This window comes from Notolepis coatsorum, assembly GCF_963971535.1.
Source record: "Notolepis coatsorum genome assembly, contig: SUPER_11_unloc_1, whole genome shotgun sequence".
Taxonomy (NCBI): domain Eukaryota; kingdom Metazoa; phylum Chordata; class Actinopteri; order Aulopiformes; family Paralepididae; genus Notolepis; species Notolepis coatsorum.
In genome coordinates, this window is record NW_028174870.1 from 840,887 (window position 1) to 868,288 (window position 27,402).

At 40.8% G+C, this 27,402-nt stretch overlaps 1 pseudogene across 1 annotated transcript in view; it reads left to right on the forward strand.

Annotated features, from left to right (window-relative positions):
* The window catches only part of LOC311237583 (store-operated calcium entry-associated regulatory factor-like), a 118,727-nt pseudogene that overhangs the window by 26,756 nt on the left and 64,569 nt on the right, over nucleotides 1–27,402 (forward strand). Inside the window, exon 2 of the transcript XR_014620986.1 lies at nucleotides 22,624–22,808. The product of XR_014620986.1 is annotated as a store-operated calcium entry-associated regulatory factor-like (transcript). The remainder of the gene's footprint in view (nucleotides 1–22,623; nucleotides 22,809–27,402) is intronic.

Genomic DNA, 27,402 nt, shown 5'->3' on the forward strand with positions numbered 1-27,402 from the left:
AGTTATAAGTATCTCTCTGTCTCCTAGTTCCTGGTTATAAGTATCTCTAGGCCTGCCGCGATAAGCAATAAATCGATTAATTGCCGCGATAATAAAAATTAATGCAATGATTTTGACGGGCGCGATTAATTGCTATTTGCGCGTTTGTTTTAATGAGGCGGAACCAGTGCCCCTTGTCAGTCACTGTCCGTGTTGGGAGGCGGGCCGCTGGCTTTACTACAGAGCAGAGAGCACAGCACAGGAGCTCCGTGGGGCAACACCACATAGCTTAACTACATTTCTCAATAGTGTTGCTCCTTTTAACCAAGTAGCGTTATTTGTAGTGTAACGTTAGCGTTTTAACGTTAGTAGCTAACGTTAAAACTAACTTAAAGTTAGTTGTTCACCAACAATCTCAACATTTGTTTTATCATTAGCTCATGTCGATCTACTAGTAGCATCAGCAAGCTAACGTTAGCTGGCCCCAGTCCACTAGCAGCATGTCGATCTACCAGCAGCATCAGCAAGCTAACGCTAGCTGGCCGCAGCCCATTATCAGCATGTCGAAGTAGTAGTAGCATCAGCAAGCTAACGTTAGCTGGCCCCATCCACCAGCAGCATCAGCAAGCTAGGATAATCACAACAATACTTCCGGTCCGGTCGGTGGGCTTCAAAATAAAAGTCTAAAACACCGGAAAAGACGGAGCGGTGGGCTTCAAAATAAAAGTTTTGGGAAATAAATTTCTCAAAAAAAAAATCTCTAACCGGTCGCAATAATATCGCTTATCGCGATATTTTCGGGGGCAATTAATCGCCCAGCAAAATTTGTTATCGTGGCAGGCCTAAGTATCTCTGTCTCCTAGTTCCTGGTTATAAGTATCTCTGTCTCCTAGTTCCTGGTTATAGGTATCTCTGTCTCCTAGTTCCTGGTTATAAGTATCTCTGTCTCCTAGTTCCTGGTTATAAGTATCTCTCTCTGTCTCCTAGTTCCTGGTTATAAGTATCTCTGTCTCCTAGTTCCTGGTTATAAGTATCTCTGTCTCCTAGTTCCTAGTTATAAGTATCTCTCTCTCCTAGTTCCCGGTTATAAGTATCTCTGTCTCCTAGTTCCTGGTTATAAGTATCTCTCTCTGTCTCCTAGTTCCTGGTTATAAGTATCTCTGTCTCCTAGTTCCTGGTTATAAGTATCTCTGTCTCCTAGTTCCTGGTTATAAGTATCTCTGTCTCCTAGTTCCTGGTTATACGTATCTCTGTCTCCTAGTTCCTGGTTATAAGTATCTCTCTCTGTCTCCTAGTTCCTGGTTATAAGTATCTCTGTCTCCTAGTTCCTGGTTATAAGTATCTCTGTCTCCTAGTTCCTGGTTATAAGTATCTCTCTGTCTCCTAGTTCCTGGTTATAAGTATCTCTGTCTCCTAGTTCCTGGTTATAAGTATCTCTGTCTCATAGTTCCTGGTTATAAGTATCTCTGTCTCCTAGTTCCTGGTTATAAGTATCTCTCTCTGTCTCCTAGTTCCTGGTTATAAGTATCTCTGTCTCCTAGTTCCTGGTTATAAGTATCTGTATCCTAGTTCCTGGTTATAAGTATCTCTGTCTCCTAGTTCCTGGTTATAAGTATCTCTGTCTCCTAGTTCCTGGTTATAAGTATCTATCTGTCTCCTAGTTCCTAGTTATAAGTATCTCTGTCTCCTAGTTCCTGGTTATAAGTATCTCTGTCTCCTAGTTCCTGGTAATAAGTATCTCTGTCTCCTAGTTCCTGGTTATAAGTATCTCTGTCTCCTAGTTCCTGGTTATAAGTATCTCTGTCTCCTAGTTCCTGGTTATAAGTATCTCTGTCTCCTAGTTCCTGGTTATAAGTATCTCTGTCTCCTAGTTCCTGGTTATAAGTATCTCCGTCTCATAGTTCCTGGTTATAAGTATCTCTGTCTCCTAGTTCCTGGTTATAAGTATCTCCGTCTCCTAGTTCCTGGTTATAAGTATCTCCGTCTCCTAGTTCCTGGTTATAAGTATCTCTGTCTCCTAGTTCCTGGTTATAAGTATCTCTCTCTGTCTCCTAGTTCCTGGTTATAAGTATCTCTGTCTCCTAGTTCCTGGTTATAAGTATCTCTCTCTGTCTCCTAGTTCCTGGTTATAAGTATCTATGTCTCCTAGTTCCTGGTTATAAGTATCTCTGTCTCCTAGTTCCTGGTTATAAGTATCTCTCTGTCTCCTAGTTCCTGGTTATAAGTATCTCTGTCTCCTAGTTCCTGGTTATAAGTATCTCTGTCTCCTAGTTCCTGGTTATAAGTATCTCTGTCTCCTAGTTCCTGGTTATAAGTATCTCTGTCTCCTAGTTCCTGGTTCTAAGTATCTCTGTCTCCTAGTTCCTGGTTATAAGTATCTCTGTCTCCTAGTTCCTGGTTATAAGTATCTCTGTCTCCTAGTTCCTGGTTATAAGAATCTCTCTCTGTCTCCTAGTTCCTGGTTATAAGTATATCTCTCTGTCTCCTAGTTCCTGGTTATAAGTATCTCTGTCTCCTAGTTCCTGGTTATAAGTATCTCTGTCTCCTAGTTCCTGGTTATAAGTATCTCTCTGTCTCCTAGTTCCTGGTTATAAGTATCTCTGTCTCCTAGTTCCTGGTTATAAGTATCTCTGTCTCATAGTTCCTGGTTATAAGTATCTCTGTCTCCTAGTTCCTGGTTATAAGTATCTGTATCCTAGTTCCTGGTTATAAGTATCTCTGTCTCCTAGTTCCTGGTTATAAATATCTCTGTCTCCTAGTTCCTGGTTATAAGTATCTATCTGTCTCCTAGTTCCTAGTTATAAGTATCTCTGTCTCCTAGTTCCTGGTTATAAGTATCTCTGTCTCCTAGTTCCTGGTAATAAGTATCTCTGTCTCCTAGTTCCTGGTTATAAGTATCTCTGTCTCCTAGTTCCTGGTTATAAGTATCTCTGTCTCCTAGTTCCTGGTTATAAGTATCTCTGTCTCCTAGTTCCTGGTTATAAGTATCTCTGTCTCCTAGTTCCTGGTTATAAGTATCTCCGTCTCATAGTTCCTGGTTATAAGTATCTCTGTCTCCTAGTTCCTGGTTATAAGTATCTCCGTCTCCTAGTTCCTGGTTATAAGTATCTCCGTCTCCTAGTTCCTGGTTATAAGTATCTCTGTCTCCTAGTTCCTGGTTATAAGTATCTCTCTCTGTCTCCTAGTTCCTGGTTATAAGTATCTCTGTCTCCTAGTTCCTGGTTATAAGTATCTCTCTCTGTCTCCTAGTTCCTGGTTATAAGTATCTATGTCTCCTAGTTCCTGGTTATAAGTATCTCTGTCTCCTAGTTCCTGGTTATAAGTATCTCTCTGTCTCCTAGTTCCTGGTTATAAGTATCTCTGTCTCCTAGTTCCTGGTTATAAGTATCTCTGTCTCCTAGTTCCTGGTTATAAGTATCTCTGTCTCCTAGTTCCTGGTTATAAGTATCTCTGTCTTTTAGTTCCTGGTTCTAAGTATCTCTGTCTCCTAGTTCCTGGTTATAAGTATCTCTGTCTCCTAGTTCCTGGTTATAAGTATCTCTGTCTCATAGTTCCTGGTTATAAGAATCTCTCTCTGTCTCCTAGTTCCTGGTTATAAGTATATCTCTCTGTCTCCTAGTTCCTGGTTATAAGTATCTCTGTCTCCTAGTTCCTGGTTATAAGTATCTCTGTCTCCTAGTTCCTGGTTATAAGTATCTCTCTGTCTCCTAGTTCCTGGTTATAAGTATCTCTGTCTCCTAGTTCCTGGTTATAAGTATCTCTGTTTCATAGTTCCTGGTTATAAGTATCTCTGTCTCCTAGTTCCTGGTTATACGTATCTCTCTCTGTCTCCTAGTTCCTGGTTATAAGTATCTCTGTCTCCTAGTTCCTGGTTATAAGTATCTGTATCCTAGTTCCTGGTTATAAGTATCTCTGTCTCCTAGTTCCTGGTTATAAGTATCTCTGTCTCCTAGTTCCTGGTTATAAGTATCTATCTGTCTCCTAGTTCCTAGTTATAAGTATCTCTGTCTCCTAGTTCCTGGTTATAAGTATCTCTGTCTCCTAGTTCCTGGTAATAAGTATCTCTGTCTCCTAGTTCCTGGTTATAAGTATCTCTGTCTCCTAGTTCCTGGTTATAAGTATCTCTGTCTCCTAGTTCCTGGTTATAAGTATCTCTGTCTCCTAGTTCCTGGTTATAAGTATCTCTGTCTCCTAGTTCCTGGTTATAAGTATCTCCGTCTCATAGTTCCTGGTTATAAGTATCTCTGTCTCCTAGTTCCTGGTTATAAGTATCTCCGTCTCCTAGTTCCTGGTTATAAGTATCTCCGTCTCCTAGTTCCTGGTTATAAGTATCTCTGTCTCCTAGTTCCTGGTTATAAGTATCTCTCTCTGTCTCCTAGTTCCTGGTTATAAGTATCTCTGTCTCCTAGTTCCTGGTTATAAGTATCTCTCTCTGTCTCCTAGTTCCTGGTTATAAGTATCTATGTCTCCTAGTTCCTGGTTATAAGTATCTCTGTCTCCTAGTTCCTGGTTATAAGTATCTCTCTGTCTCCTAGTTCCTGGTTATAAGTATCTCTGTCTCCTAGTTCCTGGTTATAAGTATCTCTGTCTCCTAGTTCCTGGTTATAAGTATCTCTGTCTCCTAGTTCCTGGTTATAAGTATCTCTGTCTCCTAGTTCCTGGTTCTAAGTATCTCTGTCTCCTAGTTCCTGGTTATAAGTATCTCTGTCTCCTAGTTCCTGGTTATAAGTATCTCTGTCTCCTAGTTCCTGGTTATAAGAATCTCTCTCTGTCTCCTAGTTCCTGGTTATAAGTATATCTCTCTGTCTCCTAGTTCCTGGTTATAAGTATCTCTCTCTGTCTCCTAGTTCCTGGTTATAAGTATCTCTGTCTCCTAGTTCCTGGTTATAACTATCTCTGTCTCCTAGTTCCTGGTTATAAGTATCTCTGCCTCCTAGTTCCTGGTTATAAGTATCTCTGTCTCCTAGTTCCTAGTTATAAGTATCTCTCTGTCTCCTAGTTCCTGGTTATAAGTATCTCTGTCTCCTAGTTCCTGGTTATAAGTATCTCTGTCTCCTAGTTCCTGGTTATAAGTATCTCTCTCTGTCGCCTAGTTCCTGGTTATAAGTATCTCTGTCTCCTAGTTCCTAGTTATATGTATCTCCGTCTCCTAGTTCCTGGTTATAACTATCTCTGTCTCCTAGTTCCTGGTTATAAGTATCTCTGCCTCCTAGTTCCTGGTTATAAGTATCTCTGTCTCCTAGTTCCTAGTTATAAGTATCTCTCTGTCTCCTAGTTCCTGGTTATAAGTATCTCTGTCTCCTAGTTCCTGGTTATAAGTATCTCTGTCTCCTAGTTCCTGGTTATAAGTATCTCTCTCTGTCTCCTAGTTCCTGGTTATAAGTATCTCTGTCTCCTAGTTCCTGGTTATAAGTATCTCTGTCTCCTAGTTCCTGGTTATAAGTATCTCTGTCTCCTAGTTCCTGGTTATAAGTATCTCTGTCTCCTAGTTCCTGGTTATAAGTATCTCTGTCTCCTAGTTCCTGGTTATAAGTATCTCTGTCTCCTAGTTCCTGGTTATAAGTATCTCTGTCTCCTAGTTCCTGGTTATAAGTATCTCTGTCTCCTAGTTCCTGGTTATAAGTATCTCTGTCTCCTAGTTCCTGGTTATAAGTATCTCTGTCTCCTAGTTCCTGGTTATAAGTATCTATGTCTCCTAGTTCCTGGTTATAAGTATCTCTGTCTCCTAGTTCCTGGTTATACGTATCTCTGTCTCCTAGTTCCTGGTTATAAGTATTAGGGGTGCACCGATATATCGGTCGGGTATCGGTATCGGCCGATAAGTGCCTTGTTGACTGCTATCGGCCTATCGGCCGATAAGCTCAAATGTGCCGATAGCAGTCGCCGATAAATACCCATCAATTTGTGTAGCGTCAAAAGGCAAAAAAAAAAAGTTCACTCGCGCGATCTACCTGCACAACGCCCGCCGTCCCCCACACACACACAATCTACTGCATCAAAGTAACTACTTATGATTAACAAGGCATTCGTTTTGTGGCATTAGCGTTATATAGTTAGTGTTACACGGACAATAACATCAGCATATTATTATTACCCATAGCAGCAAGGCATTACTCCGAGTCCGTTCATTAGCTCGGTTCCATTCCGTTGCTCATTCCATACCCAACTACACATTCTGCAATCTGTTAATAAAGTTTTCAACCAGACAAATGTATAGAAAGGCTTTGTTTTATTATAACATTTGTTGCAGTAAAATCATTATGTCTCATTTGGTCATGCGTGGAGCGCCGGTCGGCGGGCCGGGCAGCTAACGTAGCTACGTTATTAGCTATTAGATGCAAGACTAACGTTACTGGTGAAAATGTGATTTGCGTTGGAATACTCCTTTGTCAACTTGCTGTACTTTGCTTGCAGGTCTGCAGTCATTATTGCTGCATTATGAATAGCCGCAACTTTAGCCAAGGTAACGTTATGGCTAAACCTTTAACAATAGTTAACGTTAGCTTTCGGTTAGCTGTTCAATGCTATTAATAACACAACTCCCCGTCAACACCCTCTCTCGGGAAGATGGCATTTAAGAAAGTATCTGCTGTTAAAATGAAGTGTTACACGTTCAATAATAAGCATATTATTTACCCGAAGATAGCAGTAAACAAGGCATTACTCCGTTAGTACGTTCATAGCTCGGTTCCATTCCGTTGCTCATTCCGTACCCAACTACACATTCTGCAATCTGTTAATAAAGTTTTCAACCAGACAAATGTATAGAAAGGCTTTGTTTTATTATAACATTTGTTGCAGTAAAATCATTATGTCTCATTTGGTCATGCGTGGAGCGCCGGTCGGTAGTAGTGTGTTCTGCTCTCGCAAACAGAATGCCCGGAAGTAGAAAAATTTATAAACGCTTGCCGATTGGTGGTAAGGACAGCAGGAGGTGGGTGCTAGCGGTCACCGGTGTGGCGTAATTGGCCGAATCGACTGTCAATCAAAATGGTTCCATTGCATTGGTTGAAAGCTCTGGTTGAGAGAATAGTATCCTGCTGCAGGCCGCAAGAATGGTTCCATTGCATTGGTTGAAAGCTCTGGTTGAGAAAATAGTATCCCTCTGCAGGCCGCAAGACGATACTGGGAGAGAGATAGTGATACCATAAACATATTTCTTGATGTTTCCTTTTTTTAAGTAAGTAAAGAGGCCTACAAATACAAACATACACATACAAATATACAGTAGTTTCATAAAAAAAAAAAAAAAATTAAAAAAAAAAAAAAAAATTTTTTTTTACAAATACTTATATACAAATATACAAATATCGGTATCGGTATCGGCCGATAGTGTTAGTTGAACAATCGGTATCGGTATCGGCGGCCAATTTTCATATCGGTGCATCCCTAATAAGTATCTCTGTCTCCTAGTTCCTGGTTATAAGTATCTCTGTCTCCTAGTTCCTGGTTATAAGTATCTATCTGTCTCCTAGTTCCTAGTTATAAGTATCTCTGTCTCCTAGTTCCTGGTTATAAGTATCTCTGTCTCCTAGTTCCTGGTTATAAGTATCTCTGTCTCCTAGTTCCTGGTTATAAGTATCTCTGTCTCCTAGTTCCTGGTTATAAGTATCTCTGTCTCCTAGTTCCTGGTTATAAGTATCTCTGTCTCCTAGTTCCTGGTTATAAGTATCTCCGTCTCCTAGTTCCTGGTTATAAGTATCGCTGTCTCATAGTTCCTGGTTATAAGTATCTCTGTCTCCTAGTTCCTGGTTATAAGTATCTCTGTCTCCTAGTTCCTGGTTATAAGTATCTCTGTCTCCTTGTTCCTGGTTATAAGTATCTCTGTCTCCTAGTTCCTGGTTATAAGTATCTCTGTCTCCTAGTTCCTGGTTATAAGTATCTGTCTCCTAGTTCCTGGTTATAAGTATCTCTGTCTCCTAGTTCCTGGTTATAAGTATCTCTGTCTCCTAGTTCCTGGTTATACGTATCTCTGTCTCCTAGTTCCTGGTTATAAGTATCTCTGTCTCCTAGTTCCTGGTTATAAGTATCTCTGTCTCCTAGTTCCTGGTTATACGTATCTCTCTCTGTCTCCTAGTTCCTGGTTATAAGTATCTCTGTCTCCTAGTTCCTGGTTATAAGTATCTCCGTCTCCTAGTTCCTGGTTATAAGTATCTCTGTCTCCTAGTTCCTGGTTATAAGTATCTCTGTCTCCTAGTTCCTGGTTATAAGTATCTATCTGTCTCCTAGTTCCTAGTTATAAGTATCTCTGTCTCCTAGTTCCTGGTTATAAGTATCTCTGTCTCCTAGTTCCTGGTTATAAGTATCTCTGTCTCCTAGTTCCTGGTTATAAGTATCTCTGTCTCCTAGTTCCTGGTTATAAGTATCTCTGTCTCCTAGTTCCTGGTTATAAGTAACTCTCTGTCTCCTAGTTCCTGGTTATAAGTATCTCTGTCTCCTAGTTCCTGGTTATAAGTATCTCTGTCTCCTAGTTCCTGGTTATAAGTATCTCTGTCTCCTAGTTCCTGGTTATAAGTATCTCTCTCTGTCTCCTAGTTCCTGGTTATAAGTATCTCTGTCTCCTAGTTCCTGGTTATGAGTACCTCTGTCTCCTAGTTCCTAGTTATAAGTATCTCTCTCTCCTAGTTCCTGGTTATAAGTATCTCTGTCTCCTAGTTCCTGGTTATAAGTATCTCTCTCTGTCTCCTAGTTCCTGGTTATAAGTATCTCTGTCTCCTAGTTCCTGGTTATAAGTATATCTGTCTCCTAGTTCCTGGTTATAAGTATCTCTGTCTCCTAGTTCCTGGTTATAAGTATCTCTGTCTCCTAGTTCCTGGTTATAAGTATCTCTGTCTCCTAGTTCCTGGTTATAAGTATCTCTCTGTCTCCTAGTTCCTGGTTATAAGTATCTCTGTCTCCTAGTTCCTGGTTATAAGTATCTCTGTCTCCTAGTTCCTGGTTATAAGTATCTCTCTGTCTCCTAGTTCCTGGTTATAAGTATCTGTCTCCTAGTTCCTGGTTATAAGTATCTCTGTCTCCTAGTTCCTGGTTATAAGTATCTCTGTCTCCTAGTTCCTGGTTATAAGTATCTCTGTCTCCTAGTTCCTGGTTATAAGTATCTCTGTCTCCTAGTTCCTGGTTATAAGTATCTGTCTCCTAGTTCCTGGTTATAAGTATCTATCTGTCTTAGGGGTGCACCGATATATCGGTCGGGTATCGGTATCGGCCGATAAGTGCCTTGTTGACTGCTATCGGCCTATCGGCCGATAAGCTCAAATGTGCCGATAGCAGTCGCCGATAAATACCCATCAATTTGTGTAGCGTCAAAAGGCAAAAAAAAAAGTTCACTCGCGCGATCTACCTGCACAACGCCCGCCGTCCCCCACACACACACACAATCTACTGCATCAAAGTAACTACTTATGATTAACAAGGCATTCGTTTTGTGGCATTAGCGTTATATAGTTAGTGTTACACGGACAATAACATCAGCATATTATTAGGGGTGCACCGATATATCGGTCGGGTATCGGTATCGGCCGATAAGTGCCTTGTTGACTGCTATCGGCCTATCGGCCGATAAGCTCAAATGTGCCGATAGCAGTCGCCGATAACTAGGGATGGGTATCGTTAGGATTTTATCGATACTACTACTCTTATCGATACTGCTTAACGGTTCGGTACTTTATCGATACTCTTATCGGTTCTTTTTTGTTCTTTTTTTGCAAGAAAAAAAGACAATTAATTAAGAACAGAATCAACATTGCTTTATTATTTATAAATACAACTTTATAAATAAGTATTATAAATAAATATAATTTCTTCAGCAACAGCAGCAGCAATGTTCTTTTATATAACTTTATAAATAAATATAATAAATTAATATAATTTCTTCAGCAACAGCAGCAACAATGTTTTAAATGTGTCTGACTCTGAATTATAGACTTTTTATAATAAACAACAAATGCAAAAGGCTAACAGAACTGTGACACTCGTTCACCCTATCCTCTGTCATCCTTCCTCTAGCTGCTAGGGAGAAAGGACTTTGGGTGGTGGAGGGAGGTAGAGGGAAGGATGTGTGGTGGCCCTGGGCTCACTGGCCTGGGACATAGTGGCTGACGCCTCAGCTTGACGATCTATACAAAGTTTAGATTGTAGTATTTGTAGCTAAACAATTGTTTTGTTTATTAGCCTATTTGTAATAATTCGTTATTAGCCTAGGCAACTCCGTATCTTGGCTTACGGTTACGGCTGCAGTGGATGCAGATGGAACACTGCGCGCAAGGCAGTCGAATACGCGCATTTCTGCACACTAATATCATGTTTTGCCAACAGATGTTTTGATAAATTGATTTGCTCGTATTGCCACCCTTACTGGCAAATGTTTTGTTGCACTTGTGGCAACGTGCATTGTCGGCATTGACCCTTGTAAAGTATATCCATACTTTAGAACGCTTCGCTCTATCCGCCATGATCACGACTCAGTGCATGCAGAGCTGCTGTCTGTGTGCAGAGCGCTATAGCACGGGGCGTCGGGGACTTTCATTAAGGAGTACCCGTATGTAGGACCCGTATGTCTATGTGTAGCACTAGCGAGCGACTCGCGAGGAGTGTGTGTAATAATTGACTCGCTGGCTGCGGCTCGCTTCTCGTGCAGAGACAGAGAGAGGATCGTTCGCAACTTTTAAATAATAATAATAATAATAATAATAATAATAATAATAATAATTTCTCTAGAGTATCGATAGCAGTACCGAGGACGTCAGAGCTTATAAATACTCCGGTATTTTCTAATATAGTACCGGTTCCAGTTTAAAACCGGGGTCCGGGGGGCATCCCTACCGATAACTAACCATCCATTTGTGTAGCGTCAAAAGGCAAAAAAAAAATTCACTCGCGTCCCCCCCACACACACACAAGCTACTGCATCAAAGTTACTATTTATGATTAACAAGGCATTCGTTTTGTGGCATTAACGTTATATAGTTAGTGTTACACGGACAATAACATCAGCATATTATTATTACCCATAGCAGCAAGGCATTACTCCGAGTCCGTTCATAGCCGGGAGGCAGAAGACTAACGTTACTGGTGAAAATGTGATTTACGTTGGAATACTCCTTTGCCAACTTGCTGTACTTTGCTTGCAGGTCTGCAGCCATTATTACTGGATTAAGAATAGCCCCAACTTTAGCCAACGTAACGTTATGGCTAAACCTTTAACATTAGTTAACCCTAGCTTTCGGTTAGCTGTTCAATGTTAATAACACAACCAAGCGAATCCATCAGAGCTCCCCATCAACACCGCTCTGTCGGGAGGATGGCATTTAAGAAAGTATCTGCTGTTAAAATGACACAAACATTCGTTTTGTGGCATTAATGTTATTATAGTTAGTTACACGTTCAATTACATCAGCATAGTATTTACCCGAAGATAGCAAGCAAGCCGTGCATAGCTCGGTTACATTCCGTTGCTCATTCCGTACCCAACTACACATTCTGCAATCTGTTAATAAAGTTTTCAACCAGACAAATGTATAGAAAGGCTTTGTTTTATTATAAAATTTGTTGCAGTAAAATCATTGTGTCTCGTTTGGCCATCCTGTGGAGCGCGCTGGTCGGCGGGCACTGCCGGGCAGCTAACGTATTAGCTTGTTGTGGTTCTAAGTTTGACTCGCATTCTCGCAAGCAGAAGCAGATCAATGGCGGCATGCCCCGAAGTAGAAAAATGAATAAACGCTTGGTGGTAAGCAGGAGGTGGGTGCTAGCGGTGTGGCGTAATTGGCCGAATCGACTGTCAATCAAAATGGTTCCATTGCATTGGTTGAAAGCTCTGGTTGAGAGAATAGTATCCCGCTGCAGGCCGCCAGAATGGTTCCATTGCATTGGTTGAAAGCTCTGGTTGAGAAAATAGTATCCCTCTGCAGGCCGCCAGACGATACTGGGAGAGGGATCAGTGATACCATAAACATATTTCTTGATGTTTCCTTTTTTAAGTAAGTAAAGAGGCCTACAAATACAAACACACATACAAATATACAGTAGTTTCATTAAAAAAATTAAAAAAAATTAAAAATTTTTTTTTTAAATTTTTTAAAAAAAAAATTAAAAAAAATTAAAAATACTTATTTTTTGCCACAATTATCGGTATCGGTATCGGCCGATTGTGTTAGTTGAACAATCGGTATCGGTGGCCAATTTTCATATCGGTGCACCCCTACATATTATTATTACCTATAGCAGCAAGGCATTACTCCGAGTCCGTTCATTAGCTCGGTTCCATTCCGTTGCTCATTCCATACCCAACTACACATTCTGCAATCTGTTAATAAAGTTTTCAACCAGACAAATGTATAGAAAGGCTTTGTTTTATTATAACATTTGTTGCAGTAAAATCATTATGTCTCATTTGGTCATGCGTGGAGCGCCGGTCGGCGGGCCGGGCAGCTAACGTAGCTACGTTATTAGCTATTAGATGCAAGACTAACGTTACTGGTGAAAATGTGATTTGCGTTGGAATACTCCTTTGTCAACTTGCTGTACTTTGCTTGCAGGTCTGCAGTCATTATTGCTGCATTATGAATAGCCGCAACTTTAGCCAAGGTAACGTTATGGCTAAACCTTTAACAATAGTTAACGCTAGCTTTCGGTTAGCTGTTCAATGCTATTAATAACACAACTCCCCGTCAACACCCTCTCTCGGGAAGATGGCATTTAAGAAAGTATCTGCTGTTAAAATGAAGTGTTACACGTTCAATAATAAGCATATTATTTACCCGAAGATAGCAGTAAACAAGGCATTACTCCGTTAGTACGTTCATAGCTCGGTTCCATTCCGTTGCTCATTCCGTACCCAACTACACATTCTGCAATCTGTTAATAAAGTTTTCAACCAGACAAATGTATAGAAAGGCTTTGTTTTATTATAACATTTGTTGCAGTAAAATCATTATGTCTCATTTGGTCATGCGTGGAGCGCCGGTCGGTAGTAGTGTGTTCTGCTCTCGCAAACAGAATGCCCGGAAGTAGAAAAATTTATAAACGCTTGCCGATTGGTGGTAAGGACAGCAGGAGGTGGGTGCTAGCGGTCACCGGTGTGGCGTAATTGGCCGAATCGACTGTCAATCAAAATGGTTCCATTGCATTGGTTGAAAGCTCTGGTTGAGAGAATAGTATCCTGCTGCAGGCCGCAAGAATGGTTCCATTGCATTGGTTGAAAGCTCTGGTTGAGAAAATAGTATCCCTCTGCAGGCCGCAAGACGATACTGGGAGAGAGATAGTGATACCATAAACATATTTCTTGATGTTTCCTTTTTTTAAGTAAGTAAAGAGGCCTACAAATACAAACATACACATACAAATATACAGTAGTTTCATAAAAAAAAAAAAAAAAAAAAAAAAAAAAAAAATTTTTTACAAATACTTATATACAAATATACAAATATCGGTATCGGTATCGGTATCGGCCGATAGTGTTAGTTGAACAATCGGTATCGGTATCGGCGGCCAATTTTCATATCGGTGCATCCCTAATCTGTCTCCTAGTTCCTAGTTATAAGTATCTCTGTCTCCTAGTTCCTGGTTATAAGTATCTCTGTCTCCTAGTTCCTGGTTATAAGTATCTCTGTCTCCTAGTTCCTGGTTATAAGTATCTCTGTCTCCTAGTTCCTGGTTATAAGTATCTCTGTCTCCTAGTTCCTGGTTATAAGTATCTCTGTCTCATAGTTCCTGGTTATAAGTATCTCTGTCTCCTAGTTCCTGGTTATAAGTATCTCTGTCTCCTAGTTCCTGGTTATAAGTATCTGTCTCCTAGTTCCTGGTTATAAGTATATCTGTCTCCTAGTTCCTGGTTATAATTATCTCTCTGTCTCCTAGTTCCTGGTTATAAGTATCTCTGTCTTCTAGTTCCTGGTTATAAGTATCTCTGTCTCCTAGTTCCTGGTTATAAGTATCTCTGTCTCCTAGTTCCTGGTTATAAGTATCTCTGTCTCCTAGTTCCTGGTTATAAGTATCTGTCTCCTAGTTCCTGGTTATAAGTATCTCTCTCTGTCTCCTAGTTCCTGGTTATAAGTATCTCTGTCTCCTAGTTACTGGTTATAAGTATCTCCGTCTCCTAGTTCCTGGTTATAAGTATCTCTGTCTCCTAGTTCCTGGTTATAAGTATCTCTGTCTCCTAGTTCCTGGTTATAAGTATCTCTGTCTCCTAGTTCCTGGTTATAAGTATCTCTGTCTCCTAGTTCCTGGTTATAAGTATCTCTCTGTCTCCTAGTTCCTGGTTATAAGTATCTGTCTCCTAGTTCCTGGTTATAAGTATCTCTGTCTCCTAGTTCCTGGTTATAAGTATCTCTGTCTCCTAGTTCCTGGTTATAAGTATCTCTGTCTCCTAGTTCCTGGTTATAAGTATCTCTGTCTCCTAGTTCCTGGTTATAAGTATCTGTCTCCTAGTTCCTGGTTATAAGTATCTATCTGTCTCCTAGTTCCTAGTTATAAGTATCTCTGTCTCCTAGTTCCTGGTTATAAGTATCTCTGTCTCCTAGTTCCTGGTTATAAGTATCTCTGTCTCCTAGTTCCTGGTTATAAGTATCTCTGTCTCCTAGTTCCTGGTTATAAGTATCTCTGTCTCCTAGTTCCTGGTTATAAGTATCTCTGTCTCATAGTTCCTGGTTATAAGTATCTCTGTCTCCTAGTTCCTGGTTATAAGTATCTCTGTCTCCTAGTTCCTGGTTATAAGTATCTCTGTCTCCTAGTTCCTGGTTATAAGTATATCTGTCTCCTAGTTCCTGGTTATAATTATCTCTCTGTCTCCTAGTTCCTGGTTATAAGTATCTCTGTCTTCTAGTTCCTGGTTATAAGTATCTCTGTCTCCTAGTTCCTGGTTATAAGTATCTCTGTCTCCTAGTTCCTGGTTATAAGTATCTCTGTCTCCTAGTTCCTGGTTATAAGTATCTGTCTCCTAGTTCCTGGTTATAAGTATCTCTCTCTGTCTCCTAGTTCCTGGTTATAAGTATCTCTGTCTCCTAGTTACTGGTTATAAGTATCTCCGTCTCCTAGTTCCTGGTTATAAGTATCTCTGTCTCCTAGTTCCTGGTTATAAGTATCTCTGTCTCCTAGTTCCTGGTTATAAGTATCTCTGTCTCCTAGTTCCTGGTTATAAGTATCTCTGTCTCCTAGTTCCTGTTTATAAGTATCTATCTGTCTCCTAGTTCCTAGTTATAAGTATCTCTGTCTCCTAGTTCCTGGTTATAAGTATCTCTGTCTCCTAGTTCCTGTTTATAAGTATCTGTCTCCTAGTTCCTGGTTATAAGTATCTCTGTCTCCTAGTTCCTGGTTATAAGTATCTCTGTCTCATAGTTCCTGGTTATAAGTATCTCTGTCTCCTAGTTCCTGGTTATAAGTATCTCTGTCTCCTAGTTCCTGGTTATAAGTATCTCTGTCTCCTAGTTCCTGGTTATAAGTATATCTGTCTCCTAGTTCCTGGTTATAATTATCTCTCTGTCTCCTAGTTCCTGGTTATAAGTATCTGTCTTCTAGTTCCTGGTTATAAGTATCTCTGTCTCCTAGTTCCTGGTTATAAGTATCTCTGTCTCCTAGTTCCTGGTTATAAGTATCTCTGTCTCCTAGTTCCTGGTTATAAGTATCTGTCTCCTAGTTCCTGGTTATAAGTATCTCTCTCTGTCTCCTAGTTCCTGGTTATAAGTATCTCTGTCTCCTAGTTCCTGGTTATAAGTATCTCCGTCTCCTAGTTCCTGGTTATAAGTATCTCTGTCTCCTAGTTCCTGGTTATAAGTATCTCTGTCTCCTAGTTCCTGGTTATAAGTATCTCTCTGTCTCCTAGTTCCTGGTTATAAGTATCTCTGTCTCCTAGTTCCTGGTTATAAGTATCTCTGTCTCCTAGTTCCTGGTTATAAGTATCTCTCTGTCTCCTAGTTCCTGGTTATAAGTATCTCTGTCTCCTAGTTCCTGGTTATAAGTATCTCTCATAGTTCCTGGTTATAAGTATCTCTCTGTCTCCTAGTTCCTGGTTATAAGTATCTCTGTCTTCTAGTTCCTGGTTATAAGTATCTCTGTCTCCTAGTTCCTGGTTATAAGTATCTCTGTCTCCTAGTTCCTGGTTATAAGTATCTCTGTCTCCTAGTTCCTGGTTATAAGTATCTGTCTCCTAGTTCCTGGTTATAAGTATCTCTCTCTGTCTCCTAGTTCCTGGTTATAAGTATCTCTGTCTCCTAGTTACTGGTTATAAGTATCTCCGTCTCCTAGTTCCTGGTTATAAGTATCTCTGTCTCCTAGTTCCTGGTTATAAGTATCTCTGTCTCCTAGTTCCTGGTTATAAGTATCTCTGTCTCCTAGTTCCTGGTTATAAGTATCTCTGTCTCCTAGTTCCTGGTTATAAGTATCTCTCTGTCTCCTAGTTCCTGGTTATAAGTATCTGTCTCCTAGTTCCTGGTTATAAGTATCTCTGTCTCCTAGTTCCTGGTTATAAGTATCTCTGTCTCCTAGTTCCTGGTTATAAGTATCTCTGTCTCCTAGTTCCTGGTTATAAGTATCTCTGTCTCCTAGTTCCTGGTTATAAGTATCTGTCTCCTAGTTCCTGGTTATAAGTATCTATCTGTCTCCTAGTTCCTAGTTATAAGTATCTCTGTCTCCTAGTTCCTGGTTATAAGTATCTCTGTCTCCTAGTTCCTGGTTATAAGTATCTCTGTCTCCTAGTTCCTGGTTATAAGTATCTCTGTCTCCTAGTTCCTGGTTATAAGTATCTCTGTCTCATAGTTCCTGGTTATAAGTATCTCTGTCTCCTAGTTCCTGGTTATAAGTATCTCTGTCTCCTAGTTCCTGGTTATAAGTATCTCTGTCTCCTAGTTCCTGGTTATAAGTATATCTGTCTCCTAGTTCCTGGTTATAATTATCTCTCTGTCTCCTAGTTCCTGGTTATAAGTATCTCTGTCTTCTAGTTCCTGGTTATAAGTATCTCTGTCTCCTAGTTCCTGGTTATAAGTATCTCTGTCTCCTAGTTCCTGGTTATAAGTATCTCTGTCTCCTAGTTCCTGGTTATAAGTATCTGTCTCCTAGTTCCTGGTTATAAGTATCTCTCTCTGTCTCCTAGTTCCTGGTTATAAGTATCTCTGTCTCCTAGTTACTGGTTATAAGTATCTCCGTCTCCTAGTTCCTGGTTATAAGTATCTCTGTCTCCTAGTTCCTGGTTATAAGTATCTCTGTCTCCTAGTTCCTGGTTATAAGTATCTCTGTCTCCTAGTTCCTGTTTATAAGTATCTATCTGTCTCCTAGTTCCTAGTTATAAGTATCTCTGTCTCCTAGTTCCTGGTTATAAGTATCTCTGTCTCCTAGTTCCTGTTTATAAGTATCTGTCTCCTAGTTCCTGGTTATAAGTATCTCTGTCTCCTAGTTCCTGGTTATAAGTATCTCTGTCTCATAGTTCCTGGTTATAAGTATCTCTGTCTCCTAGTTCCTGGTTATAAGTATCTCTGTCTCCTAGTTCCTGGTTATAAGTATCTCTGTCTCCTAGTTCCTGGTTATAAGTATATCTGTCTCCTAGTTCCTGGTTATAATTATCTCTCTGTCTCCTAGTTCCTGGTTATAAGTATCTGTCTTCTAGTTCCTGGTTATAAGTATCTCTGTCTCCTAGTTCCTGGTTATAAGTATCTCTGTCTCCTAGTTCCTGGTTATAAGTATCTCTGTCTCCTAGTTCCTGGTTATAAGTATCTGTCTCCTAGTTCCTGGTTATAAGTATCTCTCTCTGTCTCCTAGTTCCTGGTTATAAGTATCTCTGTCTCCTAGTTCCTGGTTATAAGTATCTCCGTCTCCTAGTTCCTGGTTATAAGTATCTCTGTCTCCTAGTTCCTGGTTATAAGTATCTCTGTCTCCTAGTTCCTGGTTATAAGTATCTCTCTGTCTCCTAGTTCCTGGTTATAAGTATCTCTGTCTCCTAGTTCCTGGTTATAAGTATCTCTGTCTCCTAGTTCCTGGTTATAAGTATCTCTCTGTCTCCTAGTTCCTGGTTATAAGTATCTCTGTCTCCTAGTTCCTGGTTATAAGTATCTCTCATAGTTCCTGGTTATAAGTATCTCTCTGTCTCCTAGTTCCTGGTTATAAGTATCTCTGTCTTCTAGTTCCTGGTTATAAGTATCTCTGTCTCCTAGTTCCTGGTTATAAGTATCTCTGTCTCCTAGTTCCTGGTTATAAGTATCTCTGTCTCCTAGTTCCTGGTTATAAGTATCTGTCTCCTAGTTCCTGGTTATAAGTATCTCTCTCTGTCTCCTAGTTCCTGGTTATAAGTATCTCTGTCTCCTAGTTACTGGTTATAAGTATCTCCGTCTCCTAGTTCCTGGTTATAAGTATCTCTGTCTCCTAGTTCCTGGTTATAAGTATCTCTGTCTCCTAGTTCCTGGTTATAAGTATCTCTGTCTCCTAGTTCCTGGTTATAAGTATCTCTGTCTCCTAGTTCCTGTTTATAAGTATCTATCTGTCTCCTAGTTCCTAGTTATAAGTATCTCTGTCTCCTAGTTCCTGGTTATAAGTATCTCTGTCTCCTAGTTCCTGGTTATAAGTATCTGTCTCCTAGTTCCTGGTTATAAGTATCTCTGTCTCCTAGTTCCTGGTTATAAGTATCTCTGTCTCATAGTTCCTGGTTATAAGTATCTCTGTCTCCTAGTTCCTGGTTATAAGTATCTCTGTCTCCTAGTTCCTGGTTATAAGTATCTCTGTCTCCTAGTTCCTGGTTATAAGTATATCTGTCTCCTAGTTCCTGGTTATAATTATCTCTCTGTCTCCTAGTTCCTGGTTATAAGTATCTGTCTTCTAGTTCCTGGTTATAAGTATCTCTGTCTCCTAGTTCCTGGTTATAAGTATCTCTGTCTCCTAGTTCCTGGTTATAAGTATCTCTGTCTCCTAGTTCCTGGTTATAAGTATCTGTCTCCTAGTTCCTGGTTATAAGTATCTCTCTCTGTCTCCTAGTTCCTGGTTATAAGTATCTCTGTCTCCTAGTTCCTGGTTATAAGTATCTCCGTCTCCTAGTTCCTGGTTATAAGTATCTCTGTCTCCTAGTTCCTGGTTATAAGTATCTCTGTCTCCTAGTTCCTGGTTATAAGTATCTCTCTGTCTCCTAGTTCCTGGTTATAAGTATCTCTGTCTCCTAGTTCCTGGTTATAAGTATCTCTGTCTCCTAGTTCCTGGTTATAAGTATCTCTCTGTCTCCTAGTTCCTGGTTATAAGTATCTCTGTCTCCTAGTTCCTGGTTATAAGTATCTCTGTCTCATAGTTCCTGGTTATAAGTATCTCTGTCTCCTAGTTCCTGGTTATAAGTATCTCTCTCTGTCTCCTAGTTCCTGGTTATAAGTATCTCTGTCTCCTAGTTCCTGGTTATAAGTATCTCTGTCTCCTAGTTGCTGGTTATAAGTATCTCTATCTCCTAGTTCCTGGTTATAAGTATCTCTGTCTCCTAGTTCCTGGTTATAAGTATCTCTGTCTCCTAGTTCCTGGTTATAAGTATCTCTGTCTCCTAGTTCCTGGTTATAAGTATCTCTGTCTCCTAGTTCCTGGTTATAAGTATCTCTGTCTCCTAGTTCCTGGTTATAAGTATCTCTGTCTCCTAGTTCCTGGTTATAAGTATCTCTGTCTCCTAGTTCCTGGTTATAAGTATCTCTCTCTGTCTCCTAGTTCCTGGTTATAAGTATCTGTCTCCTAGTTCCTGGTTATAAGTATCTCTGTCTCCTAGTTCCTAGTTATAAGTATCTCTCTCTCCTAGTTCCTGGTTATAAGTATCTCTGTCTCCTAGTTCCTGGTTATAAGTATCTCTCTCTGTCTCCTAGTTCCTGGTTATAAGTATCTGTCTCCTAGTTCCTCGTTATAAGTATCTCTGTCTCCTAGTTCCTGGTTATAAGTATCTCTGTCTCCTAGTTCCTGGTTATAAGTATCTCTGTCTCCTAGTTCCTGGTTATAAGTATCTCTCTGTCTCCTTGTTCCTGGTTATAAGTATCTCTGTCTCCTAGTTCCTGGTTATAAGTATCTCTGTCTCCTAGTTCCTGGTTATAAGTATCTCTCTGTCTCCTAGTTCCTGGTTATAAGTATCTCTGTCTCATAGTTCCTGGTTATAAGTATCTCTCATAGTTCCTGGTTATAAGTATCTCTGTCTCCTAGTTCCTGGTTATAAGTATCTCTGTCTCCTAGTTCCTGGTTATAAGTATCTCTCTCTGTCTCCTAGTTCCTGGTTATAAGTATCTCTGTCTCCTAGTTCCTGGTTATAAGTATATCTGTCTGTCTCCTAGTTCCTGGTTATAAGTATCTCTGTCTCCTAGTTCCTGGTTATAAGTATCTCTGTCTCCTAGTTCCTGGTTATAAGTATCTCTGTCTCCTAGTTCCTGGTTATAAGTATCTCTGTCTCCTAGTTCCTGGTTATAAGTATCTCCGTCTCCTAGTGCCTGGTTATAAGTATCTCTGTCTCCTAGTTCCTGGTTATAAGTATCTCTGTCTCCTAGTTCCTGGTTATAAGTATCTCTGTCTCCTAGTTCCTGGTTATAAGTATCTCTCTCTGTCTCCTAGTTCCTGGTTATAAGTATCTCTGTCTCCTAGTTCCTGGTTATAAGTATCTCTCTCTGTCTCCTAGTTCCTAGTTATAAGTATCTCTCTCTCCTAGTTCCTGGTTATAAGTATCTCTGTCTCCTAGTTCCTGGTTATAAGTATCTCTCTCTGTCTCCTAGTTCCTGGTTATAAGTATCTGTCTCCTAGTTCCTGGTTATAAGTATCTCTGTCTCCTAGTTCCTGGTTATAAGTATCTCTGTCTCCTAGTTCCTGGTTATAAGTATCTCTGTCTCCTTGTTCCTGGTTATAAGTATCTCTGTCTCCTAGTTCCTGGTTATAAGTATCTCTGTCTCCTAGTTCCTGGTTATAAGTATCTCTCTGTCTCCTAGTTCCTGGTTATAAGTATCTCTGTCTCCTAGTTCCTGGTTATAAGTATCTCTCATAGTTCCTGGTTATAAGTATCTCTGTCTCCTAGTTCCTGGTTATAAGTATCTCTGTCTCCTAGTTCCTGGTTATAAGTATCTCTCTCTGTCTCCTAGTTCCTGGTTATAAGTATCTCTGTCTCCTAGTTCCTGGTTATAAGTATATCTGTCTGTCTCCTAGTTCCTGGTTATAAGTATCTCTGTCTCCTAGTTCCTGGTTATAAGTATCTCTGTCTCCTAGTTCCTGGTTATAAGTATCTCTGTCTCCTAGTTCCTGGTTATAAGTATCTCTGTCTCCTAGTTCCTGGTTATAAGTATCTCTGTCTCCTAGTTCCTGGTTATAAGTATCTCTGTCTCCTAGTTCCTGGTTATAAGTATATCTGTCTCCTAGTTCCTGGTTTTAAGTATCTCTGTCTCCTAGTTCCTGGTTATAAGTATCTCTGTCTCCTAGTTCCTGGTTATAAGTATCTCTGTCTCCTAGTTCCTGGTTATAAGTATCTCTGTCTCCTAGTTCCTGGTTATAAGTATCCCTGTCTCCTAGTTCCTGGTTATAAGTATATATCTGTCTCCTAGTTCCTGGTTATAAGTATCTCTGTCTCCTAGTTCCTGGTTATAAGTATCGCTGTCTCCTAGTTCCTGGTTATAAGTATATCTCCCTGTCTCCTAGTTCCTGGTTATAAGTATCTCTGTCTCCTAGTTCCTGGTTATAAGTATCTCTCTAACCCTGTCTCCTAGTTCCTGGTTATAAGTATCTCTCTCTAACCCTGTCTCCTAGTTCCTGGTTATAAGTATCTCTCTCTAACCCTGTCTCCTAGTTCCTGGTTATAAGTATCTCTCTCTAACCCTGTCTCCTAGTTCCTGGTTATAAGTATCTCTCTCTAACCCTGTCTCCTAGTTCCTGGTTATAAGTATCTCTCTCTAACCCTGTCTCCTAGTTCCTGGTTATAAGTATCTCTCTCTAACCCTGTCTCCTAGTTCCTGGTTATAAGTATCTCTCTCTAACCCTGTCTCCTAGGTCCTGGTTATAAGTATCTCTCTCTAACCCTGTCTCCTAGTTCCTGGTTATAAGTATCTCTCTCTAACCCTGTCTCCTAGTTCCTGGTTATAAGTATCTCTCTCTAACCCTGTCTCCTAGTTCCTGGTTATAAGTATCTCTCTCTAACCCTGTCTCCTAGTTCCTGGTTATAAGTATCTCTCTCTAACCCTGTCTCCTAGGTCCTGGTTATAAGTATCTCTCTCTAACCCTGTCTCCTAGGTCCTGGTTATAAGTATCTCTCTCTAACCCTGTCCCCTAGTTCCTGGTTATAAGTATCTCTCTCTAACCCTGTCTCCTAGTTCCTGGTTATAAGTATCTCTCTCTAACCCTGTCTCCTAGTTCCTGGTTATAAGTATCTCTCTCTAACCCTGTCTCCTAGTTCCTGGTTATAAGTATCTCTCTAACCCTGTCTCCTAGGTCCTGGTTATAAGTATCTCTCTCTAACCCTAACCCTGTCTCCTAGTTCCTGGTTATAAGTATCTCTCTCTAACCCTGTCTCCTAGTTCCTGGTTATAAGTATCTCTCTCTAACCCCGTCTCCTAGGTCCTGGTTATAAGTATCTCTCTCTAACCCTGTCTCCTAGGTCCTGGTTATAAGTATCTCTCTCTAACCCTAACCCTGTCTCCTAGGTCCTGGTTATAAGTATCTCTCTCTAACCCTAACCCTGTCTCCTAGGTCCTGGCAGTGTGCTGCTGCGTGACGTGCAGGTGTTGACGTTGTACCACGGTCGTTACACCACGGCCCGGCGCTCCAGCCCCATCCCTCAGCTGCAGTGTGTCGGCGGATCTGCAGGCTGTGGGGCGTTCGCTCCCGAGGTCGTGCAGTGTCACAACAAGGGGTCGGATGGCGTGGATGCTCAGGTACAGAGTTAGGGTCTCAGGTACAGAGTCTCAGGTACAGAGTTAGGGTCTCAGGTACAGAGTCTCAGGTACAGAGTTAGGGTCTCAGGTACAGAGTTAGGCTCTCAGGTACAGAGTTAGGGTCTCAGGTACAGAGTCTCAGGTACAGAGTTAGGGTCTCAGGTACAGAGTTAGGGTCTCGGGTACAGAGTTAGGGTCTCAGGTACAGAGTCTCAGGTACAGAGTTAGGGTCTCAGGTACAGAGTCTCAGGTACAGAGTTAGGGTCTCAGGTACAGAGTTAGGCTCTCAGGTACAGAGTTAGGGTCTCGGGTACAGAGTTAGGGTCTCAGGTACAGAGTTAGGGTCTCAGGTACAGAGTTAGGGTCTCAGGTACAGAGTTAGGCTCTCAGGTACAGAGTTAGGGTCTCGGGTACAGAGTTAGGCTATCGGGTACAGAGTTAGGGTCTCAGGTACAGAGTCTCAGGTACAGAGTTAGGGTCTCAGGTACAGAGTTAGGGTCTCGGGTACAGAGTTAGGGTCTCAGGTACAGAGTTAGGGTCTCAGGTACAGAGTTAGTTGACAGTTAGGTGACAGCACTCCAGACCAACAAAGATGTAATATATGGTGGAAGTTTGCCAATAATTGCTTTGTAGATAAAAAGATACCCATGATAACTACGTAGCAACGAGAGAGATGGCCAGCCTACCCTCTCATACAAAAGACAATGGTGAGTATCATATTTGTCACCCGTAATAAATCTTAGGGCGGAGTGGTAGGCAGAATCCAAAGGCCTTAATGTAGACGCAGACGCATGCCTGTAAATGACATCACTATAGTCCAATATTGACAAAAAAACAGCCTGTACAATTCTTTTCCTACAGAACATAGGAAAACTAGCGCGGTTACGGTACAAGAAACCAATCTTTTGCCGTAATTTTGTAGCTAGGTTATCTATATGGAATTTAAAAGAAAGTTTATCATCCAGCCATATACCAAGATATTTATACTCACTAACTCTTTCAATATACAAACCATTTGCTGTTGTTAGGTGTAGCATGTCATAATCTATAACCCTGGCTCTAGAAAACATCATAGACTTGGTTTTACTAGCATTAAGCACTAACTTGAGCTTAGCTAGAGCATTTTGGAGAGTGTCAAACACAAGCTGCAGGTTCACAATAGCTTCCTGAACAGTATCCGCAATGCAGTAGACAACTGTATAATCCGCATATAGATGAGCCTGACAACCTGCTAGTGCTGAAAGACTAGAAACAATATCATTAATATAGATTGTAAAGAGGACAGGCCCCAATACCGAACCCTGTGGTACACCCTTAGACAATGGCAGGAAATCAGATTGAAAGTTACCTGAATTCACAGATTGACACCTTGAAGATAAATAGTCCTGAAACCAAGCACAAGCGGCTTTATCCAGGCCAATGCTAGCTAGACTATTCAAAAGCAAGTGATGGTCTACTGTATCAAACGCCTTTGAGAGGTCTACAAAGAGAACTGCACAATGCTTCCCATTGTCCAGGGCTGAAATAATGTCATTAGTGACCAAAGTAACAGCTGTAATAGTACTATGATTTGCTCTGAAACCTGATTGGTGAGTACTTAGCACTGAGCAACTTGAGAAAAAGGTTTTTAATTCGTTGTTTACCAAGGTCTCCAGTGCTTTGGCTAGGCATGATAGTTTGGAGATAGGACGATAGTTATCCATCTTATCCCTATCCCCCCCTTTATGCAAGGGGAGCACCTTGGCATATTTCCACACTTGCGGGACTATGCCAGATGCAATAGAAAGGTTAAAGATGTGTGACAATGGCTCACAAATGAAAAAGTCTAAATTGTCCACACCAGTAGAACACTTAGGGTCTATGGATTGCAAGATATTGAGAGTTTCACTAGATGAAAATGGCTGGAAGGAAAATGTAGGTACACACGAGGCATGATCGAAGATTGGGCTAGGGTCAGAGTCAACATCCAGTGGAGCCAGCCCAGTAGACAACCTGTCAAATAAGGACCCAGCCTCAATGAAGTGTTTATTGAAAGCAAGACAAATTTCCTGAGGATCCGAGATTTTACAATCAGCCACATTAATACACAATGGCAATGTAGCAGGGTTATTTTTTGACAGGTTTACTGCACCCCAGAATTTAGCTGGGTTAGAGTAGGAATTCGAGACTAAGTCTAAAAAGTAATCAGATTTAGCCTTCCTCACAGCTGCAGTAGTTCTATTTCTAAGTTGTCTGAAGGAAAGCCAGTCTTGCGTATCCCCAGTGCGTCTAGCACGTGACCACGCAGAGTTCCGCTCAGAAAATAATGCTGACAGCTCACTTGAGAACCACGGTGCCACCCTATCCTTAATCCTAGTCCTTTTATAAGGAGCATGTTTATCTACAAAGCAATTAAATGTCTTTATAAAAGAATCCAGTGCAGTTTGCACATTATCAGACCCTGCTAAACATAGACTATTATTAGTAGCAATGTCCTCCAAAAAGGTTTGGGGGTTAAAGATTTTAAGATTTCTCCTTTGAACAATACGCAGTCTTGATTTCAGCAGCTTTGTGGATCTAACACAGACCGTAGGACATCACTAATGCCTAAATCAAAAACACCACTAGCAGAGATCCTGTCACATCTGTTAGAAAATATCAAGTCAATGAGAGTGGATTTAGCATGATCTTTAGGGTTTGGTCTAGTGCTCTCAGTAATCAACTGAGTAAGGCAGAGGTTACCACTCACCTCCTTCAGGTAACTAGAAGCAGCATTTCGCCAGTCCAAGTTAATATCACCCAGCACTAGCATCTCTGAATTAGAATATAATGACAGTATATCCATAATTTTATCAGTAGCACTAGCCTCAGCTTTGGGAGGCCTATAGACACCAATCAAAACTAACTAAAAATATAGCAAGCATTAGTCGTTCATATCTCAGCCCGTGCTGACTCAGTTGTGCCCATTCTGCGGTCTGTTAATAAAGTTTTCAATCAGACAGATGTATGGAAACTAAAGGCTTTTATTATAACATCCGTTGCAGTAAAATCATTATGCCTCCAGTCGTTTAGTCATTCTGCGGAGCTAAACATCGGCCGCGGCGAGCTACCGCTGCCATTGTTGTTGTCATTGAGCTCTCCAATGGCGGAAGTAAAAAATGAATACGCGCTTGCCGATTGGTGCTAAGAACAGCAGGGCTGGTGCAAGCGGTGTGACGTAATTGGCAGACGCGACTGTCAATCAAAATGATTCTGTTTGCCGTCTGAATGAATGAAAACGTTATTAACAGATTGCAGCATGGGTACAATACAGTATACAGTACAGCTCAATACAACAACAGTCAACAGTGGACTGGAGGATGCAGACCAGAGAAAGACTTTCGTCTTGTTTACATCAGGGTCCCCCATTTTCAATTCATCATATTTCATATCTAAATCATATAATATCTCATTGCTAAATATATGCAATATATAATCTAATAATCCAATAATCTAAATCTAATATATAATATAAAAATGCTAAATGCATGGGTATTTTATTTTGTCTTTAATGTTAGCTTGCAAACTCAAATACTGTCTTGGTAAGCCTCATAATGAATTGTTTGGGGAAAAAAAGAAAAACATCGTGATGCGTATCGTGTATCGCCGAAACAGAGCAGTCCATCACTCTAACATACAACAGAGCAGTCCATCGCTCTAACATACAACAGAGCAGTCCATCGCTCTAACATACAACAGAGCAGTCCGTCGCTCTAACATACAACAGAGCAGTCCGTCGCTCTAGCATACAACAGAGCAGTGCGTCGCTCTAACATACAACAGAGCAGTCCGTCGCTCTAACATACAACAGAGCAGTTCGTCACTCTAACATACAACAGAGCAGTGCGTCGCTCTAACATACAACAGAGTAGTCCGTCGCTCTAACATACAACAGAGCAGTGCGTCGCTCTAACATACAACAGAGCAGTCCGTCGCTCTAACATACAACAGAGCAGTCCGTCGCTCTAACATACAACAGAGCAGTGCGTCGCTCTAACATACAACAGAGCATTGCGTCGCTCACAACAACAGAGCATCGCTCTTAACACTGAGTTTCTTTACAAAGTACAGTTTTGAATTACAACAGAGCAGTGCTCTTAAATTATAGTGCATAGGAGGTAGTGAGATATAATTTGCATAGAACCGACATATGAATTTGATTGGAAGTGTATGAAAGTAGGTAGGGTAAGAACAGTGCAGGTAAGGCACAATTTGTCAGGATATCCCTGATGTTTCATTGAAATGCCTGAGCAAAGAGATAGGTTTTAAGCTGTCTTTTGAAGATGTCTAGTGAGTTGGCTTCCCTGATGTTTTGGGGTAGTTAGGTCCCTGTCCATTTAGAGCTTTGTATGTAAGGAGAAGGACCTTAAAGTCAATTCTAAATGTTACAGGAAGCCAGTGTAGAGCAGCTAAGACTGGACTACTGTGCTCTCTCCTTTTGGTTCTGGTTAGCAGTCGGGCTGCAGAGTTTTGGATTAGCTGAAGCCTCTCTGTGGTTTTCTTAGGGAGACCTGTGAAAAGTGCATTACAGTAGTCTAACCGGCTAGATATGAATGCATGAATTAGCTTCTCAGCA